The sequence below is a fragment of the Nyctereutes procyonoides genome, unplaced genomic scaffold (assembly GCF_905146905.1).
Source record: "Nyctereutes procyonoides isolate TBG_1078 unplaced genomic scaffold, NYPRO_anot_genome, whole genome shotgun sequence".
Lineage (NCBI taxonomy): Eukaryota > Metazoa > Chordata > Mammalia > Carnivora > Canidae > Nyctereutes > Nyctereutes procyonoides.
Window position 1 is genome coordinate 114,759,501 of NW_026575125.1, and position 21,008 is coordinate 114,780,508.

The 21,008-nt window shown below is 41.6% G+C and overlaps 1 protein-coding gene across 1 annotated transcript in view; it reads left to right on the plus strand.

The window, feature by feature from the left end:
* Positions 1-21,008, plus strand: part of AFF2 (ALF transcription elongation factor 2) — a 316,910-nt gene that overhangs the window by 102,334 nt on the left and 193,568 nt on the right. The window lies entirely within an intron of this gene.

Sequence of the window (21,008 nt, forward strand, 5' to 3'; positions counted from 1 at the left end):
ACTTTTTAAAACTAAATCACTCATGTTTTGTTTTTGAAATGAAACAGAAATGTATTTAGAAGGCGATGTTTGATACATTAAAAATTCTCAGATGGCTGACAACTTTGATTTCTCATCCTTTATGCATCCCAGTGTGTAGCCATGAAGAAAGGATTATAGAGGCATCTGAGAGCAGCTTGGATGTTTGAAATTTGGAATCCGAGAGGAAAGAATGGCAAAATGATGCTTTTTATGAGTTTAACATTGGACATATAAAATACCATGTGATGATTATAGAAGAGTGCTTTACACATTCAAGAGTTCGGCTTTATTTTTTCCACTCTTGTGAATTTCAGGTATAATATTTGGTTACGTTAAAATTTCTCTCAAAAACCTTTCCAGAAGTCTGTTTGGAACATAATCATTTCATCTTCTAATGAAAGCTGTGTGATGATTTCTTTATTAGGAATCTCCAGGTAGCTGAAAGCAATGAGGAAATAAGGGATATTTAGGCTTAGAAGTGGATTAAGAAAACAGATGCCTTATGCATTTCGTTTTACACGTTTTTATTTGTCATGGAGTTGCAGTACTATGGAATCAAAACCAGCATAAGAAGACAAACTATAATGATAACAAATCCATTGATCAAGAAGCAATTGATTATCTATGGTATAATCTATTTTCCTTCTTAAGAAAGTTTATGTATGTAAAAAAGAACAAAACACTAGAAGAGCATACACTGAGATGTTCTCTCTAGTAATTTCTAGGTGGGGGGAGTCTATAGGGTCTTTTTCATTAATTATATTGCCTAAATTTTATATAGATACCATGCCCTTTTTTGTTATAAGATAAAATTATGTATCTTTAGGGGCATCTGGGTGGCTCAGGTGGTTATGTCTGCCTTCAGCTTGGGTCATGATCTTAGATTCCTAGGATTAAGATCCACCTTGCCAGGCTCCCTGCTCATTGGGGAGTTTGCTTCTTCCTGTCCCTCTGCTCCCCCCAACTCGTGCTCATTCTTTCTCCCAAATAAATAAATAAATAAATAAATAAATAAATAAATAAATAAAATCTTTAAAAATTATATCTTTGTAAAAAGAAGTGATTAGTGTGAGGAGCTATGAAAGTAATAGTGACTATATATTTGAATGTAGTTACTTTTTTTCCCCAAAATCTTTAAGAGGAGATAGTACCCCCCTCCCAATGAAGGGCTGTTTCTAGCTCTTATTAACCAGCCTCTCATAACCATATTGAAGGCCAGGGCAATTTTACAGGCACTTGTGAAGAGGGTAGCCTCCTGAGTAGTAAATGAGATTCATCCTGGAAATATGCAAAATTGGAGAGAGAATTAATCAGAATGACATGTAGATGATGCGTATGCTATAGAGATGTAAAGCTGCTATGTGAAAAAACATTGTCAAAGGTTTGGTGAAATTAGCTTTCACTTCAGGAGCCCTTAAAGCAGGAAGAGTTTATGGGGAAAAAATAAGACAGACAGTAACTTCTCTTTTTGTCCTGGATGGAAACCATCTCGAGAAGTGTGTTGGCTCTGCAGAGTCCCTCAATATTAGAAATATAGAGAAAACAAGTAAGAAAGGCCCTCAAATGTACAGAAAAGTAGGCCTCTCCCAGAATATCAGAGTGAGAAGTCATTCATTTTGCAATGACTTAAAATATAGGAGGTGTGTGACTACCAGGCTCCAATCAGTTATTTCATGTAGGTAGTCTTGAGCTTTTGAAAGAAACCCTCCATTTCCGAGAGTTTCCTCTTCGCATGAAGATGTAGGGCTCATCTTCAGTTGTTGCAGATACAATGAGCAGCACTTACTGGTCAGAAATGGCAAGTCGGTATGGCTGTCTCTATCATATCATTTTTTTAAAGATTTTATTTATTTATTCATGAGAGACACAATGAGAGAGAGAGGCAGAGACACAGGCAGAGGGAGAAGCAGGCTCCATGCAGGGAGCCTGATCAGGCCCTGGGCTGAAGGCAGCACTAAACTGCTGAGCGACCCCGGCCACCCTATATCCTGTCATTTTTTAACTCACTCGCTATTATTGGTTTATGACCCAGCTCGCCCCCAAAATAAATCAAGGCAGCCAAAAAATTAAAATGAATATTGGCAAAGGCAATTCAGATAATGTTTAAAAGTGTTTCAAAAGCTATTTAGGAGAAGAAGGAGGAGACAACCAAAAACCTTATATATAATCATCATCCACAACTGAGCACTTACTTTAGCTCTGATAATTATCTTTTTAGCAGGAGGTGGACATCCTCTTCACCATATGTGAGCACACATTGACATGGAAGAAAACAAAAGAGTCTGGAGACATGTGCCCAACACCCTGTTGACCCAGACCATTTTTCTGTGCTTAATGACAAGCTCTTTAACCATCTTCTCTCTTCGCCTCCTTTTCCCTCTTCCTTCCCACTCCGCTGACTTCATATCCCATATTTCTCCCTCATTCATCAGCCTTTCTTGTGTATCCTGCCACATTTATATCTCTCTGCTATAGAGTTGGCTATTACTGTCACAATCCTGATGGCCACTTAAAAAAATCAGGGGATCCCTGGGTGGCTCAGCGGTTTAACTCCTGCCTTCGGCCCGGGGTGTAATCCTGGAGTCCTGGGATCGAGACCTGTGTCTACCTGTGTCTCTGCCTCTCTCTCTCTCTCTCTCTCTCTCACTGTCTCTCATGACTAAGTAAATAAAACCTTTAAAAAAATCAGCCCAAGAGCAACTGGTGCAATTTTAGAATCCACCCCCCTTCCTTCTCCTTCCTATTTATGGGAGCATATTGGTTTTGCATATTCATTTCTTTGGCCTCAAGACCAGTAGGTTGGGTGTGAAGTTCACAACTAGCTGGAGAGGCCACTCTCTGCAGAAAAATTGCCCGAGGCTGTTCCTTATTCGTGGGCCAAGCAGCAGAAAAAAAAATAAAAATCAGTACATGTTCATCATGTAATGAACTTTGGGAGCCTTTTGCGTGATCAGAAAGAGCGAGTTGGACTTTATTGGACTGGAACCTGCCGAGTAATTTTTATGGATTGGGTAGTTCAGCTCTTTTGCCTGATTCATTGTAATTATGCACAATCAACACATCCTTATTTTGAATGATTATTCATGCAAATGGATCCGCCCTTAGTGAAAAGCTCTAAGGCATAGTGTAGCCCTCTTCATTCATTTACATATGGTTGATATCAGTGCTAGCGCACACTTTGCGTTCCTCAGTAGCACTAATACGGAGGCTTAAGGGTGCTGAATCCCTACACAGTTGAAAATCTGCATGTAACTTTTTTTTTTTGCATGTAACTTTTGACTCCGCCAGAACCTAATAGCCTATTATTGACCAGAAGCCTTACTGATCAGATATATGTGGATTTTCTTTGACAAATATTTTATCTCCCCTGTGATTTTATTTTCTTTAGCTTACTTTATTGTAAGAATATAGTATATAATACACGTAACATACAAAATATGTGTTGACTGTTTGGGCAGACTCATTCAGTTCAACCCCATGCTGTCCAAGGGTTAATTGTACTTATCCGCAAGTTAATCATATTCAATCTGTGAGGTAGACTTCACTGGGTTCATGTTACAGCCAAGCAAAGTGAGGTCCAGGGTTGTATTAGTTTCTTCTGGCTACTATAGTAAGTTAATGCAACTTGAGTGACTTGCAACAACAGAAGTGTATTCTACAATAGTTGTAGAGGCTAGAAGTCCAAATTGAAGGTGTATGCAGGACCTTTGGAGGCCCTGAGAGAGAATCCTTCCTTGCCTTTCTCAGCTTTTTCATATGCTAAGACCTGCCAGTGGCTGTTCCAGTCTCTGTTTCTGTCTTCACATCAGATTCTCTGTGTGTTTCTATGTCCTCTCCTGTTCTGTGTCTATCTCAAAACTCTTCCTTTATATAAGGATACATGTGATTGTATTTAGGGCCCACCCAGATGATCCAGGATAAATTCCTCCTTAATGTAATCACATCTTTTGTCATAGAAGCTAATATTCGCAGATTCTAGGGATTGGACATGGACTTACCTTTTTCTTTTTTTAAGATTTTATTTAATTATTCATGAGAGACACAGAGAGAAAGAGGCAGAGACACGGTCAGAGGGAGAAGTAGGCTCCATGCAGGGGCCCGATGCAGAACTCGATCCCAGGACTCAAGGATCATGCCCTGAGCCAAAGACAGTTGCTTAACCACTGAGCCACCCAGGCATTCCAGGACTTATCTTTTTCAAAACTGTATTTTTTTTTGGTCTTCCACAAAGGTTATTCAGCCAGTAAGTGGAAGAACTGAGACAGACTCAGTTCTCTGAAGTCCAGGTAGCTGGATACCCAAAGCTTGTGTTCTTTCTAATAGCATCTGCAAACTATACCTTCTATCTGCACCAGAACAGATTTGGAGATCACCTTTAAAGGTTATGAAACTGAGTCCCCCTAAGGAGAAATGTTTTGGAGATATTATTAAAGTTTGTTTGTTTATTTATTTATTTATTTATTTATTTACTTATTTATTTATGGGGGAGGAGTGGGGCAGAGGAAGAAGGAGAGGGAGAGAGAATCCTGGAGTAGACTTCCTGCCAAGTGTGGAGTCTGCCACAGGGCTTGATCTCATGACCCTGTGAGATCATGACCTGAGCCGAAATTGAGAGTCGAATCCTTAAGCAACTGAGCCACCCAGGCACCCCTTGGAAATATTAAGAAATCAGGATGATAAACATAAAAACAAGTTACAGTTAATACAGGCAGGTTGTTGTTTTGCTGTTTCTCTATAAGGGAGTATAGGTTTTCCTTGGTATATTTCACACTGAGGACTTTGGGATATTATTTAGACTAAACTAGGCTAAAAAGAATATTTTATTTCATTATGCATTTTAGTGAGCTTATTATCAGTAATATGTTTAGCATAAAATTTATTAGTGACATGCCCTTTAATTTAGCCTGTCTAATTGGTACTAATTTAGTTAGATTGCATTAAATTACACCATTTAATGTAGCTATACGTGGGTCAAGAAATCTATTTCAACAAGTTAGGTAATTTTTCATACAGCTGAACAGTAAAAAAAATATGGCACTGAGGTGGCTGAAAAATGCAATATTCCAAAATAATTTTCTTGGAGTCTTGTTGGAAAGAACTTAGCACATGGCATTTATCTTTTGTCTCATCTCATTTTCCCAATCTGTAAAAATTAGGCAAGTACAAATGAGGAAAAGAGGATTGATACGTTCAAGCATACCAGAATCTTTACACATGATCCTCGTTCCAGCATTCCATTTCTGATTCACCATGTTAAGGAGTAAATAACATCGGGGCGGGGAATGGTTTTCCATCTTTGATCTGTAGGCTTGCTTACCTATTCAAATCTTACCAGTTAGAGTTATTGACATTTTCCCCTCAGTGGTGTAAGAAAAAAGCAGTTGACATTCAGAAAACATAGAGACAGGGTACCTGAATGGCTCAGTGGTTAAGCATATGCCTTTGGCTCAGGGCGTGTTCCCGGGGTCCTGGGATCGAGTCCCGCATCGGGCTCCCCGCAGGGAGCCTGCTTCTCCCTCTGCCTGTGTCTCTGCCTCTCTCTCTGTGTCTCTCATGAATAAATACATAAAATATTTTTTAAAAAAGAAAATATAGAGACAATTAGAATATCACCCCAAACCCTCTCGGGGGTGCGTGATGCTTAGAGGATGAAGAGCAGGAACAGGTGACACGTTAGCAGTCACCTTGCTGCATGGTCTCTAGGTCACGCCTCCTGTTTGCTTTTACCTCTGCTCTTCAACGACGTGTATCACACATCACCCATAGGTGACACAATTGGTGCCACAGCATGACTGGAGTTCATTCTAGAATGTAAGAACAGTCCTGGGGTGTGACTTGTGACTTGTCTCTCTAGAAGGAAGGATTGCCTTGGTCCCTGGGAGATCTACAGGAATTCAAATTAGACCCACAGGTGTTTTTTTCTTTGGTTTCTTTGTAGATAGCTAAGACACGGGGCAGAGCTCCTGAACTATATATACAGATTGGACAGACTTCCCGCTTTTTCTAATGGGGTCTGCAAGATCACAGACGAGTCAAGCCCTGGGTGCCTTGTAAACTGAGTGTGGGCGCTCCTCCTGGACTTCCAGCACAATCTCGCCTTTGCCTCCCTTCCTCGGCATTCTGTGGTAATGAGAGTGAATGCCTTACAGCCCAATTGGTTTTGCCATTGTGCACATCTGAAACTTGAGCCTTTAAAGAATGTTCTTTTCAGTGGCAGAAGAGACACTCACTTAGCCCGGGAGTGACAAGAGTACAGAGTGGATTGAAGAAAACTTACTTAATTCCAGAGAACTAGCAAGGTGTGCCAGGCATCGCTGTCTACATCTGACAGCATTGTCACTCCCAGTTTTGCCCTACCCCTGGGGCCTGGCTATGGGTAGCACCCCGTCACTGCCACCCACTTTGTGGGCCTCAGACCCAAGACTTACGAGAGAGGGAGCTCTGCCAGGAAAAACTGCAGGAAGCAAGTGAATTGGAGGCAGCATTTTAAAAGAAATTGAGGAACAAGTTGGGTTTGCTGAACCCCCGAGCTGAATACCTTGGTGAGATGAGCCAGTCCCTGGCACCTAATGCTGGAGTGCTTTAAGGATTAGATCGCTCTCGCTGAGTACCATTCCTTCTAATAATAAAATTAATTTGACCATTTGGAACAAGATTTAGTAATGGGCCTCATCCAAGCCTCTAAATATGCATATTCCACTTTGGAACTGTACATAATTGCTCAATTGCACCTGCAAATCATGTTGTTAGCTCACTAATTATTCAAATAGTGGGGGCAATCCCACAATTGTGTGTGTAATTGTGTTAATTGTTAATGCAGTTAGGTACAGGTGCACCGTGACTAATTATACATGCAGGAGCGCCTCCCGAACAGCCCACTGTCTCCATGCAGGGGCTGTCCCTCTCAGAGACAGACATAAGTGGGTGACACACACAAAGCCACAGGCCATCAGTGGGGGTTGATCTGGCGCAGCTTTCACTTGGGAGCCACAGCATATACATTTGGGAAACAATTAGGTCTTTGACTGAATTCAGCTGTTGATGCTTTTGCTTCTCTTGTGCCCCCAGTGCCCCCCGCACCCCTGCCTCCCTCCCTGCATTAGCAGAGAGAGCAGGGGGTGCATGCTCCCATACAGTTACATGGTCACACACGGTCACAGAGTCACACAGTCACACACAACTTAGTTTGTGGAGCTGGCCCAACTCATCTTTTCACTGATGGTTCCCTTGTCTGGTGAGATTAGCCTTTAGTTGGCGGTTTTCTTATTTTCTTTCCCAGTCACCCATATGGTTTCAGGAATCTCATGTGTCGGAACCCGGTGTCTGGATATTTATGTCACTTTCAGGATAAGATGCAGCCTGGGAGGTGAGATTTAGGTGATGTCTAGGACATTATGATGCTTTATGTTTGTAGGACCAAAAATAGGGACTGCTGCTGTGTTCACACTTCCCCTTCTCACTTGTCTCTTCAGCCCCTTCAGCCTTGATGTAAGGCACTGGGGAGAGTCCCCCCACCCCCCCACTCCTCAGCCATCAGACAAGCCTGGTGAATACCAAGGGTTTCTGTGTCTGTTGGTCAGGATCTGGGTGCATACTCATGCTGCAGAACATACACTATTGATATGTCCTCAATGTTTCAAGACCCCCCGAATTTCAAATACTCTGCCCAAGCATCCCCATAAGCCAGAAGTCTTTTAACCTTTGATGGATCACAGTGTATTTTGAAAGTTTGATTGAAATTATTTCCCTTGCCAGAAAATGCACATAGGCATGCATGCAAAATTTTGCACACAATTTCAGATCCCCTTAAGCCCCTTCATGGATCCCAGGTTAAGAACCCATTCCACAAATGCTTTGTGTCTTAGCACCAAACAAGGTACCCAGTTCATAGAAGAGCTTTGATTGCCTTAAATACATTATATGATGGACCTCAGCTTTGGAGTATATGGTAACTGAATGAAGTTGGTAAGAATTACAATGCAAATATACTCAAGCCTCTTTCTCTCTCTCTCTGTATCTCTCTCTGTCTCTCTCTGTCTCTCTCATGCACACACACACACACACACCTGCGAGAAGATAAATTCTACTTTTTTGTTTGGAAAGATACGGTCAGCATTAGCTATAGGTTTCTGTTATTGTCATGACCATCTGTTACTTTAATAACAGTTGGTAAGTTAAAAAATGAGTATTCACCGCCAAGTACGCATTTGTTGCTCTGGAGCTTTTGTGCTTGGGAGGGAGGGAGGGGATCATGAGTTAGGGGGTGGTTCAGTGTAGACCCATAGACTCACTTGGACACAGAGTGTGGGACTCCTGGGTCTGCACATTGCACCTGGGGCCCTTTAGCACTCCATGTCTACTTACTTTTGATTTTGTGCTCTGGAAGCCAGGCTCTGGGGAACTGGCTCTCTTAGGAGAACCTTTACATACCCTCCCTGCTTTAAGGAAGGAAGGCCAGCTGTAAGAAATTAATTAGCACTGGCTTGGAAGCCCAGTGCCAAAAAGGAAATGGACTACATATAAGATGAATCAGTCTGTGAGCAATACAGGAGAAGCTTTTTAGGGGATCATTGAGGATAGGGGTAAGGAAACCCACCTGAGCGTGGGCTTTGTCTGGAAGAAGAGGCACTCTGCATCCCTGCTGCATGGGGAACAGAATTGAGGAGCTTCATACCCAAGTTTGTGGTCTGGCAGGTGCCCAGTGGAACATGGGGATAATGCTCCCACTCACCTCCCAGGATTGCTGTGCGGATTAAATGAGATAATCCTTGTGGGACATTTAGCGCGGTGCCTAGCACCTATTAAGTACTTAGTAAATGTGACTATAATTTGTATCATTATTAATCATTACTGTTATTGCAGTTCTTATTTCTATTGTTGTCACTTTAATCTATAAATGTGGGGAATTATTCTGGCAGGGCTGTTGCCTTCTCCTCCCCCCACCCCAGCAATTAACACTGTTGCCCCTGCCATTGAACAGTGTTCCTACCTTCCTTTTGTCGTTTCTTTTTTTTTTTTCTTTTTAGTGAGGGAGAGAGTGGGGTGAAGGGGGAAGAGCAGAAGGGGAGGGACAGAGAGAATCCCAAGGAGGCTTTTATGCTGGGTGCAGATCCCGACTTGGAGCTGGGTGCCATGACCCCGAGATCACAACCTAAGCCAAAATCAAGAGTCACCCGACTGAGCCACCCAGGCACCCCACCTTTCATCGTTTTGTATAGTCTGCCTTGTAGCATAGGCATGCCTATGTTTGTTTTATCCCACCACCTAGGCCAATTGATTATGTTAATTTGCTAAGGCCGCAGCAGCCAAGTACCACAAAGTGGTTTAAACAATAGGAATGTACAGTCTCATAATCTGAGATCAAGGTGTTGGCAGGATTGATTTCTTCCTAGGGCTGTGAGAACTGTTCCAGGCTTGGACACGGCTGTTTTATCCCCATGTCTTCACAGTCTCTCCCCCATCTGCATGTCTTTTCTTTATTGTGCTTTGCGGATACTGTGTTGTTGGTTCTTTTTGCAAGATGAAGGTGGGTGACAACACTATTGAGCAAGTCTATCGGTGCCACTTTTCCAACTGTATTCACTCACTTTATGTCTCTGTGTCACATTTTGGTAATTTTGGGAATATTTCAAGCTTTTTCATTAGTATTGTATCTGTTGTGGTGATCAGTGATTATGACTCACTCAAAGTCCAAATGATGCCTAGCATTTTCTAGCAATACAGAGTTCTTATTTAAGGTATGTACATTGTTATTTTGGATATAATGCTATTGTACACTTTATAGACTATAGTATAGTGTAAACATAACTTTTATGTGCACTGGGAAACCAAAAAAAAGTCACTCGAGTTACTTTACTGTGATAGTTACTTTATTGTGAGCTGCAGTATCCCCGAGGTGTGCCTGTGTGAGGGCATCAGGCATATTGGAGTGGGGCCCACCATAATTGATCTCATTTTAACTTAATTACGTATGAAAGAACCCTATCACTGAATGAGGACAGATCCCGAGGTACTAGGGGTTATGACCTTAATGTGAATTTTGGGGGGACACAATTTAAACCATAGCAATGAACATTAATGGTCGGGCCTGTGTTTTACATGTCTTTGGAGCATTGTCTAGTGCCGTGCCTGGACTACAGTAGAAGAAGCAATGGGCCTGATGTGGTGGAGACCAACAGGCCTAGGTTCTCATCTCAGTTCTCTTTATCCATGGGCCAGTTAGCCAGTCCTAGCCTGCTCCCTGTCTAAATGTGAGGCACTGGTTCCTACCTCATGGACATTATGAACATTACAGTTTATATATGTGCCAAGCACCTGCACATAATAGACGCTTCAGTAAAGGGTGGTTATTATTCACAAATGTTTACTGAATTAATTAATTAATTAATTAAGAACCTAGGTGTCTGGTCACAATTTTTAGCCAGAATTAGGTTTTTAACTTCTTTATTAAGGTGGTCTCTCTATGATTACATTTCATGATTTTATACCCAGTTCTATGTAATGGAAGGGAACTTGTGCATCAGTATGGAATGGTGTAAAAAAAAAAAAAGTATGGAATGGTGTGAAAAGTCAGTCAACTTTCTGAATCAGTTTTTTGAATAACAATCAATATCTATCTGTGTGTGTATATGTGTATGTGGTGACGGGGGTGAGGGGAGCAGTCCAAGCTGCCTCTTTGAGATGTGATATTTATTTTGTGGATAGGCAAAGCTGTTTCATTATCACTCCAAACTGAAATGTGTCTACTACATTTCCAAAATATGTGTCATTATGTAAAAAACCCCAAACCTCCCAATAACAACGTATTATAGATGATTGGCCACGATGTCCAGTAGTTAGGAAGCAGCAGAAAGGCACTTGTTATGAGACTAGGAAAATTGAAAGTTCACATCGACGTTGTTCTTCATTATAGTTTCAGTTCATTAGCATCGGAGTGTCAAAATCAAACTCCGATTTCCTTTTGCCTGCTCGTGTCAACATTGCAACAGTGGCTTAATGTGCGTTATTTGCAATTTGGTTGAAATAGATCGGAAAATCAGTAACACCAAAAAGCCAACCTCATAATCACCGATTTTTAACACTGTGTCAATTGCTGTAAATCACAGAGATATAGATACGTGTAGTTGTCATGTTGAAAGTGATTAAAAGATGCTGAATCTCTAATCACTACAATGAAAGAGATTGTCATCAATAAAGAGACTCCAGAGCTGGGGAATTGTATTGATCCGAGCAGAGGAATTTGCAAACTCTCTTTCCCCGTTCATCTGGTCCTTCTAGAACTGTAGCAGACACCTTTCAAGATAGAGTGGCACATTTGGTGGTTGAAGAAAGTCCATATTTTAGTTAAGGGTACTTTGTTCAGTTTCAGCTTCCAGGTTCTAATGTGAGCCTTCTTAGCGGATGGCTAAATCATCATTTGTGTTATCTGAGACTTGATGTATCTCTCCCCACCAAGCACGGCTTCGGTGCCTCTGGCAGCACATTCTGACTGGCTTAGACCTCATGGAAAAAATCATCTGGGGCGGGGAGAGGGACTTCAGTGATTGTTTATCTTTCGTTGGAATTATCCACAGGCGGCGATTGGTTTCACACTCACTCCAGAGCGGTATAGAATTGTGTGTAAAATGCATACTAAACGGCCTAATGCCATAAAAATGAAGCATGTACTTCCATTAGGTTTTCGGTTTCCAGCAGTTCCACAAAGCCACATATCGAGAACTGTGTCTGTGTGGCTCCCTATTCATATAGAATCTGTGTGATTGCAGGTCCAAGGGGCCCCGGCTGTTTCTATCTGGGGCCTTTACCAGCGTTCACCGTGCAGAGCCGACCCACCTTCCCACTGTCCTGCCCCCAATCGCGCCACCCTCTTCTGCATGCTTGGGTGGTCAGATTTTGAAATGTCCCCAGGCCCGGTTTGTCATGCAGTCACGTTTCTCATCACATCTGAAGGCTGTTGTGCCTCGCATGGTAATGAGGCCCTCTTTGTTTGGCTGCCGCACTGCTCCCAGGAACTCCCATCCCTCACCCTCCCATTCTGCAGTCTGGGGGCTAGTGCGGTGAAGGCAGAGAGCCTGGCGGGGCCTCTCGGAGCCAACAGCTCACCTAGTTTTTAAAAACTGATTCCTGTCGGCTTCAGGTTTGAAGCTGTTATGTGTACTCTGGTTTGTTTGTTTGTTGTCGTTGTTGTTGTTAACGCACTAACACAATTTAGGAGCATCATTTGCAAGCCCTGCTCGTATGGCACAGGCACGTTTGCCTGGATTATTGTGCTCGTGGATACAACTTACTGCATATTTACTAAAGAGGCTGAACTAAATGACGCCCACTTGGATGTGTTCTAGGGAGAAATGATACCCCTGGAAGGCATTAATTTCTTGATGAATTTAAGAGCTGGGATGGTATATTTCCCACCAGAACTACTGAAGAAGATTATTGTCTGTCATCTCTTGGAATGATTATTTGGTTTTAAATTGCTTTAGAGTGTGTCCTAAGAACATGTTGCCTTTACAGGCATGTGGTCGGTCAGCTTTCTAAAATAATGCACCCACGCCCTATCTCAGCCAAGGAAGAATCTAGTCCTGCAGTCTTTATCTAAACCCCAGAAATGAGTGGCAGCTTGATGCTGGGAAAGGACGATGGATTTGAGTTTTCTATCCTACCAGTTTAGCCACTTGCTGATTGAACCACTGTCCCAGTGGGATCTGCGTCCTCTGATTTGGGACGTATATTGGTTATCACCAAAGGTGACTATTTCGCCTTAACACTCCAGGAGGTCCTGGGGATCATGGGGATATAGATAGAGGCTCTTATACAGTATAGACCAGGGAGAGAATCAGACTCCTTCATTTCATAGCAAGGAGTCTTTGGCCTGGAGAACAGAGGTGATTCACCAAAGACAAACACTTGATGAAAAATGGACCCCAACTATCAGAATAAATAGTGAGATTTGGCTCAGATGACATAGTTTGAAACTATCCAATGTTGTCTTGACAAAGTGAGGAAGGTCTGAGAGTCCAAGCCTTACCGAGCACTCTGGATGAAAGTATAACTCGCCTTCCTAAAAGGAATCATTACTTGTAGGTTATTATAAAAAGATTCTCCCAGTCTTCTTGATTTCAGTATAACCAATTCATTTGATCACCAGCCACGGTATTATTTTGGGGAGCTCTGTAAAATCTGGGATATGTGTTCTTTCCAGTTTCTTCATTTCATGGGTGAGAGATCCAGAAGGAAGAGTAGGACCAGGCTCTTCTGACCTCGGCTGCAAGGTTCTTCCATTAGCTACCCCCGTCCTCCCTTGGTAAACCATACATTTTAAAAACTCCCCTCTATTGTTGGTAAAATCAGGCAGGCTAATTATGAAGTGTACTTATCATCCAATCTTGGGCTCTGGAAACGGAGTTGGAAATACAAGTCTCTTGGTAAGTTGAATTGACCGGACAGTGGAACCGGTTGTCAGAGGGTCAGCTAGACCATGATCAAAGTGTAAGGAGCATTGCAAACCTGACTGGACCACAGAGTTTTTCACTTTGAAAGCTTCCAGTCATGATAATACAGGAAAGAGTAGGTTTTCTCTCATGAGAGCCAAATGGAATAAACAAACAAGTAGTGTATCCATTAGAGGGAATTTGTGAGAAATGCAGCCTTTAAAAACTTTGGCTCTGAAATTCACTCAAAGAGGATCCATTTTGCCATTAGATTCTCAGTTGTGGGTCAGTATATATCTATTCCATATACACTTGCATCCATATTTCACATCTGCAGAGAGAAACACTAAAGTTTCAAATGCGGAAATCCATAACAGGTCAATTCAAATTTTTCCTTTTCTATAAACTTTCACTTCTGAGTGACTTGTCTCTATTCAACAGGCTCTACATAATCTTACATTCTGGTTTGGTTGAATTTGTTATATACAAAGTAAAAAATGCCATCAAATCCTCTCATGGCCATTTTAATCAGTTCCTCTTTGAGATCCTTTGAAATAGCCCATTAAGCTTACACATTTACTTTGTATAGATTAATTTGAAGTGATTGCATTGTCCATAGTAGTTGTGAATGCAAAGAAATAATCATGATATCTTGTTTATCCTACACAGCCGGGCATATATAATCTTATGCTCATCCGAACAATGGAAAAATTGGGCTTGTTGAACTGCAACTTGTATGTTCACTACATTCTGTTATATTGGTATGACAAAGGAGTTTTACAAAGTGAAAAGAATTAACACAACTTTAATAAGGGCTACTACGTACTTTACTTTTTTGTAATATAATTTTTTTTTCCTCAGACAATGGTTAAGAACCATTGTCATACAGACATGGTTTGCCATCTTGGCTTTATCACATGTTAACTGTGTGACCTTGGGCAAATCATTTAACCTCTCTGAACCTCACTTTCACCATCCATAAAATGAGGACAGTTATACCCATGTTATAGGTTTTGTTGACATCATAGTTTGCTTGCGTAGTTTTTGCACCTTACCATTAGCTTAGTATACTGTTAAGCAGTTAGCTGTGAAAATAATTATGTAAGATGCCATTGCCGGGGTAGTGTGCATATAGCATTCAGTGTGCCTTGGGGGCAGCCAAATGTTCACTCTAGAGTCTAGATGGACTAAGCCTGGATGTTGCTGTCAGGCCATAGGTTGGTTAGAGGTTTAGTGTTAAAGTGGTCATGTAAATGCTTATTTTTCACAGAAATGTTTGTGGGACACTTACAGGGAGGTGGGCCTATCTCTGAGCTTACTTCATCTCGATAAGCGCATTATGATGTAGGCATTTGAAGGGTCATTTACAAAATGGGTTTATTCCTCTAACCTTCTCTTCTCAATACTTCCCAGTTTCTTGTCTCTTTACTTTGATTGCCTCAGGTGTTTAGACCAAACGTGGTGCTGTGGAAGCCAACGCAATGACCATGACCGCTACGCCCCTACCTACAGAGCCAAAGAATCTAAGCAGGACCTTTGGCCTGTTGCCCAAACCTCCCCCCATAGCTCCGGGCAGAGCTGGATTCTGACTTTCTGATCATGCAGCCTCTGGTGGTGCTGGTGGGGGAGGGTGGGGCCTGTGCTGCCCCTGACTGAAGTGTGAGCAAATCAAAAAGGCGCCAGACACTGCCTCCCTCTTAGGTGTCTTGTGGCCTGCACACGGCTTTCTCACATGTCTGTTGTCACACTCTTAACAATCGCTGGGACACCTGGGTGGCTCAGTGGTTGAGCGTCTGACTTTGGCTCAGGGCGTGATCCTGGAGTCCTGGGATCGAGGCCCACATGGGACTTCCTGCATGGAGTCTGATTCTCCCTCTGCCTATGTCTCTGCTTCTCTATCCCTCTGTGTGTCTCTCATGAATAAATAAATAAAATCTTTAAGAAAAAGCAGTTGCCACGGCATCACACCATTTAAAATTTAAATTTTTTGAAGAGATGCCTCATTTAGATCCTGTTTTCAGGAGTAAGGCCGGCATTACTCTGCCTGCTGCACCCCTGCTGCCCTCCTTCCACTCCACCACTTCCCAACAGAATACAGAGGAGACTGTGTAAATAGATCATTTAGATCTTCCAGAAGCTTGAGCAGAGCTGCATTAGTTGTTTAATTGAATTGAAGTGACTTGAATCGGATTAAATGGAATCTGAGGTAATGAGTCTTCCATCATGGGGATTATGTAAGTTAGTGGTTGTATAATATGATGACAAAAACTTGACCTTTTTAGTCCGATGGACCAGAGTTTACCCCCAGTCCTTCCATTCTAGCTGGCCATGTGACCTTGAGCCAACTCTTTTACCTCTCTGCACTTTATTGGTTCTTAGTTTTAAAATGGGCTACATGTTGGAAGGTTGGAGTATATAAAACCCGGTCCTTTTTCTGGCAAGAGTATATTGTGAGATGAATGTATCCATTACTGGACAAGCAACTAAAAGCATTCCATTGAGAACTAAATTCTCAGGTGACAGATGGCACGTATATCACTAGAGAGTTATTTCACTTATTACCTGGTCCTTCTCCTCTCTGCCCTCCAGCAGATTTAGTAGGTCATGATCAAAACTTGAATGCTTTGGGCCAGAGGCCTCCACCAATACCTGTAATGGCCATCACGGGTGGTCTTCTTTCAGAGTACCCATCTTACTCCAAGGGACCCAATTTCTAAAGATGAAAAGGTTGCCCCTGCCAACTCTATTTGGCTACTTCCCCATTCCTTGAATGGAATAATAAAAGGGGAAGGATATGTTGTGTTGGGTGAGCAAGTGTCTTTCTTCATTCCAGCCTCAGCCTGGCACCAGTAAGCTCATTTCGCCAGAAACCCATGATTTCTAAAATCAGTATTGACTGTGACTGTTCATGGGAAGACGGTTTTCATGGCCTATTTGAACTGCTCATGAATCTGTAGGAATTTCCTTCAATTGGATGAAAATGGTCGAGAAATGGAAGCCAAAGGGGGAGCAGAGTAGAGTAGCAAGGTGCTGACCTAGGTGTTGAACTTGGGAAGCCTGGCTGGAGGAACAGGGTGGTCTACTGGTTACAATAGCAGGTACTCTTCAAAGCGCAGACACTGATTGATGATTGGACAGGTGGTGTACCTTCAAGACACTCTTCTTCCTCTCTCAAGTTTTCAGTATGCCATTTCATAGGTCTCTCTTTAGACCACAAGTGATCGTTTTCCTGTTTTTGTTGATGGTTTGGAATTTGTTAGAACGTTATTTGCCCTGTAACAGAGGTAAGTATCTTCTTGTCCCAGAGGGGAGCCTTTGTTGCAGTCTATGAACTTGGCTCCTGAATTCCTGTGGCTTTCATGGAAACTCTATCAATCTATGTTTATAGAACAGCAGCACGAAATGATGCCACCGGGGAACTCTTCTTGGAGTTTTGAATTAAGGGGTTAAGATCTTCACATTAAGGATTTTGGAAATCTCACTTGGGGTTAGATTATCATTTATAGAGAAGAGAAACTGAGAATTTTGAAAATGCTAATTGGAAAGGTTATCATTACAAAATAGATGTTTGATGCCACTCAAAAAACCTAGTAGCATCCTGATAAGGTATCATGCCTGCTTCTGGAGCATGGATTGTAAGACAAAGGTGAAACATTTAGAAATTGATGAAATGTATTTTTATAGGTACACCTAAGTGTGAGGCAGGTAATTTCAAGATGAGGGTGATCACAATAAATTTTACAGTATGCCCTCAGCCCAGAGCCTTTTGGGTACCCAACTGAATCCACACTAAGTATTAGTAATTGCATCGTTTAAATTGGCATATTACTTTACATTTTAAAAGTCCCTCTTCTTTATGATAATCCATTTGAATGAAGAATGCCCTTAAAACTGATTCTAAAGATCGTCAAATAACACTTTATAGTATAATATATATCGGTGAGTTTATTTATCTTGAGTTGGGAGCTTTTATAGATTCCAGCTATATGTCTTCACCACAAATCTTGTTTTTTGTGCTCATGGCATCAGTGAGAATTAATGGAAGTTGTGAAGTCTGTGAAGGCCACTGGAGGGGATTTCCCAGTCTCCTAATATATCAGTATCTTTTCGTGTCTGTTTCTGATGGGGTCCAACAGCAGGTCAACATCCTTAGGTAAAGAAAGGCTTCCTCAGAGTGAGCAGCAGTCATTGAAAGTAAATTAATGAAAGCCAGAGACTGCTGATCTCTTTGACAAGACGGAATTCTTGCTGCCAACATTTAGAAACCACTAGAAGTAGTCTCCATTGGAAACCAGGTTTCGACTTTCTGCCCTGGGCTGCCAAAAGTATTGTGGTAGAAAATGCGAAAGTAAGTTGAACTTTGAATTATAATTTCAATGGCTGTCTAGTGAAATGGATTCATGCTCTGGCACTGCACCTTTCAGGCTCTGGGTTGATTCGCATAAGATAAAAATCTGTCTGGGCTGACAGTCGAAAAGGTCGCAAGTACACTTGATGTCTGGTTGTCTCAATATGTTCCCAAATCTTGATTAAAAAAGGAAGGTTTAGGAGCCATTATGAGATTTTTCAAAATCACCTTTTCAAACAGACCCATTTCTACATATTTTGGCTTCAAGTGTATTGACTTAGCCAAGTATAGATTATATTTTCACTACCATTTAGGAATAACCTCTAACTCAATGCGAAGATCTCACATGATTGAGGCACTTTGCTTTGGGGCCAGTGTGTTCTTTTTGAAAATGACATCTAATTGTCGTTGTGGTCTCCCTGATAATAAAAAGCAAACCGTTCACATTTTAAATGCTTCCACTCGGGATCCCTGGGTGGCGCAGCGGTTTGGCGCCTGCCTTTGGCCCGGGGCGCAATCCTGGAGACCCAGGATCGAGTCCCGCGTCGGGCTCCCGGTGCATGGAGCCTGCTTGTGTCTCTGCCTCTCTCTCTCTCTCTCTCTCTCTCTCTCTCTCTCTCATAAATAAATAAAAATTAAAAAAAAACTTAAAAAAATAAAAAAATAAATGCTTCCACTGAAGTTCTAATGCATAGTATCTGTCTGTTTCCATTTCGAAAATACTTGCTGAAATGGCTTGACATTTTTACTTCTGTAGATCGTGTACACTCTACAACTTTGAAATTGATAGCTCTTAATTTTAGATTGGAGACTTCTTTTTTAATATAATGCTGTTTTTTTTTAAAAAAATGTTTATTTTAAGTAATCTCTACATCCACTGTGGGGCTCAAACTCACCAACCTGGTGTCAAGAGTCACATGTTTTTCTGGCTGAGCCAGCCAAGTGCTCCTAGATTGGAGAGTTCTTTTAATGAGTGATCAGCTGATGAACACAAGTTGAAGTCTTAAAATTAATTTGTTTTGGACCACAGACTGATAGACTTGTTTTAACAGGACTGGAGTCACTTCTGAGGCTGGATTCTAGGCCAGCCCCTTTGTTTTACATCTGGAGAAACTGTAACTTGCCAGAAGGTATACAGTGCTATAGTTACTACCTGTCCAAATCTGTTCTGTTATTCAAAGGTAAGGTCAAGTCTCACTCACTTCCTTGCCTGACCACCCCAGATCCACAGACAGGTTTCCCTCCTGTGACTTCCTGTTACAAGTATTGTCAAAGCCATTCATCTGTCCTTTTTATTTTATTTTTTAGAATTTTATTTTTAAGTCATCTCTACACCCAATGTGGGGCTCGAACTCATGACCCTGAGATCAAGAGTCACACGCTCCACTGACTCAGCCAGCCAGGCATCCCACATCCTTCTCTCTCTTTTTTTTTTTTCCACATCCGTCTTTTTTAAAAGCAGAATTGCCATTGGGATTTATGGGATAGTCCTGATGTGAAATAATCACTTTCATTCTTCCTGTATTAGATACTCTGGAAATTCGCACATTTGGTCATCCAAGTCATACCACCCAAACTGGCTCTCATAATCACTCAGTGAAAAATCCTCCTGTCCGTGTGCCTGGTTCAAAGATCAGAAAATATGTGCTAACTGGCACTGTCATTACTTGTAGGTATGTAGGTCCTGTATGTTCATCTGGAGTATATGCTCCCTGTAGATATTTAGTCTTTTGTCATCTACTGCATTTACAGAATTTCCCATAATGCTTAACACAGGGTACTCTGCGGAGTGGGGATGCAGTATACATTTTCCATTTGGGACAATTTTCTTAACATAAATAGATTTTTTCTAAACTCCCCAAGTTTGGAAGTCCTCCAACCACACTGATTCAGGAATAAGTGTGGTTATCTCACTGAGTGTATTTTATTTGTATCAGTAATGTGTTGTAATTATACCTGGAATTATAAACACCTGCCAGGTGTCTGTTTATCCTGCAGCCGTTCACAGCTCAGAAGTAACCAATCCCAGGTTTTCGTGCGGATGTGAGACAAGTGAAGATCATTGGTGCCATGCATATGCTGTCCACATTAATTGGCATAAAATGTTAGACTCCATAGACCATGGTACACCATGCATCACTCCCTCTTTGGTCTTTGGTGGATAATACAGTGGTCTCAAGATGCACCACAGAGCAGGCGCACACTTAATGCCACAGACCCTTTCTTTACGATGCTGTGTCAAGGGTCTGTGTTTGCAGAGTGATTTTCTGGAAAAATGCCATGCCCTTCCGTGAGCCAAATGTTTCAGAACGTCCCATAAATGCTCGGAAGATGGGGCCTTGGGGCCATCTCTCAAGCTAACTGCAGATACTAAGTAAGACCCAGGGGAAGTTTAAGAAACAGGAACTTCTTGTATTTGTTCTATTGATTTTTCTGCCAACAAAAAAGTGTAACCAGTTGTGGTGTTTTCAAATAAAAGCATCAGGAATAAAGTCCGGTTTTAGAGAGCAGTTTCGGGAAACACGAGCAGGTGCATTTAGGGGAAGTCTGGATGGAGCTGGAGACAAGTCACAATGCCAGTTCGCCTAACAAAGCAGGAAGTGGTAAGGGCCAGGATTGTGAACCATTATTTATAATCAAACAATGTGGTAATTTTGCCAACTCTCTGTTCTCAAACACGAGACCATCTTCATGGTAATCAAACTATTACTCTGACACAGTTTACTTATCAGGAGACCAATTTGCAATTGTGACCTGAGAATGGAGGTTGTCTTTCAATTCATTTGAATTGCAAACAGGGTAGACAACCTATAGCTACTGTGGCATATTTTTTAAAGCAAAATCAGGCACCTACATTGACCTCCTATTTACATTTCTTTGAGAAGAAAAAAAATCGCATAAAAGCTATCAAGAAACACATTTCACAGCAGGCAAATTAATTGGTTTTACAGTATTTGAATGGAGGGTTTGTCAAATAAAACATGCCGTGACAGTTAATAGTGTCATTTAGAGCCAGAAAATTATTGGCTTATTTGTTATTGGATAAAAGGAAGGCAAACATTTTGTATTAGGAAGTTTTAATGTGTTTAAAATCCTCATTAGGGATTAATGGACATGCTTGCTTAGCATAGCGCCTCATTAATTTGGGGCTAAACAGTTATTTCTGTGTTTCAATCTCAGTGTTGTTTCTTAACATTTTTTTTTTTTACTTC